General features: G+C 42.8%; 1 non-coding gene across 1 annotated transcript; it reads right to left on the reverse strand.

Annotated features, from left to right (window-relative positions):
* Positions 1 to 1,076: 1,076 nt before the first annotated feature.
* LOC120996861 lies at positions 1,077 to 1,162 on the reverse strand. Its single transcript, XR_005777959.1, has one exon. It is a non-coding gene; the product is annotated as a small nucleolar RNA SNORD71 (small nucleolar RNA).
* Positions 1,163 to 1,574: the final 412 nt, after the last annotated feature.

Consider the following 1,574-nt stretch of genomic DNA (forward strand, 5'->3'; position numbering starts at 1 on the left):
ACAGACGCAATGATATCAAATATGTCTACTTTCTTTGTTGGTTTGTTTCAGTTTTACATAATGAAGCATTTTTGAAAAAGAAATTATGTTTTTGGGTGTCCATTTTCTGAACGCCATATTTTTTTTATTGTTCTGCCGATCGTCTTGTGCAGGGGCTCGTTTTTTGAAGAAAGAGTTGAGGTTTTTATTGGTATTTTTGGGTACATAGGATTTTTTGATCATTCATTATTACACTTTATGGGGCAATGTGACCAAAAAATTGGCTGTTTTGGAACAGTTTTTATTTATATATTTTTACAGCGTTTATCTGAGGGGTTGGGTCATGTGACAGTTTTATAGAGCAGATCGTTACGGATGTGGCAATACCTAATATGTCTACTTTTTTTCTTTATTTAAGTTTTACACAATAATAGCATTTCTGAAACCAAAAAAATGTTGTTTTAGTATCTCCATAGTCTAAGAGCCATAGCTTTTTTATTTTTTGGGCGATTGTCTTAAATAGGGTATCATTTTTTGCCGGATGAGGTGACGGTTTGATTGGTACTATTTTGGGGATCATAAGCCTTTTTGATCGCTTGCTGTTGCACTTTTTGTGATGTAAGGTGACAAAAATGGCTTTTTTTACACAGTTTTTATTTTTTTATTTTTATGGTGTTTATCGGACGGGGTCTATCATGTGATATATTTATAGAGACGGTCGGTACGGACGCGGTGATACCTAATATGTGTAGTTTCTTTTTTTTTTATAGGAAAAGGCTATTTATTTTTTTAATTTTACATTTTTATTTATTTATTTATTTTTACTTTCATTATTTGAATTTTTTTTTTTTAGCAAGTCCCTCTTGGATCTTAAAGATCCAGTGGGGCTGATGGCTGTACTATACTTTGCAATGCTCTTGCATTGCAAAGTATAATACAATCAGATGCCCTGTAGGTGGCAACAGCGGACGCTTTTGGAAAGCGTCCGGTTGCCATGGAAACCATCGGGCGCTGCAATCGCAGCGCGGCAGCCCCGATGGTGGAGAGAGGGAGCCCCCTCCCTCTATTAACCCCATGGATGCCGCTACCGCGGCATCTATGGGGTTACAGCAGAGTGTCAGCATAGAGCTGACACTCTCTGCTGATGGCGGCGACTCAGGAATGGAGCCGCCGCCATCACACACAGCAGGGGGACCGGGGGCAGCGCTGGAAAGGGGGGGGGGATTCGGCCGCCAACATTGAGGGAGGCTGGGGCAGGACTAATGTATTGGGCGGGGAGGGGGAGCGGACCGCATCAGGACAGGAGGCAGGAGATGAGTGCAGGAGGCATGAGAGGGGCACAGATCGGGGGGGCACAGGTTAGGTTGCGTTGCCATAGGCCACCTTTATTTTGTAGGTGAATGGCCCTTTAAGAATCGCGGTGATGGCCAAATAAGGTACTTAGTAGGGCAGCTTATGTATAAGAACAGTCCCGGCAAGAGTCTTTCTCTAGTACAGTTATATACAGATTCCGTGGAGGATGGCTGGAATTCGCCTTCCCTTTCCTCCCATTTACTTACACGCCAAGTCTCGCGTCTTTTTCAGGCGTGCGTACG

This window comes from Bufo bufo, chromosome 3 (assembly GCF_905171765.1).
Source record: "Bufo bufo chromosome 3, aBufBuf1.1, whole genome shotgun sequence".
Lineage (NCBI taxonomy): Eukaryota > Metazoa > Chordata > Amphibia > Anura > Bufonidae > Bufo > Bufo bufo.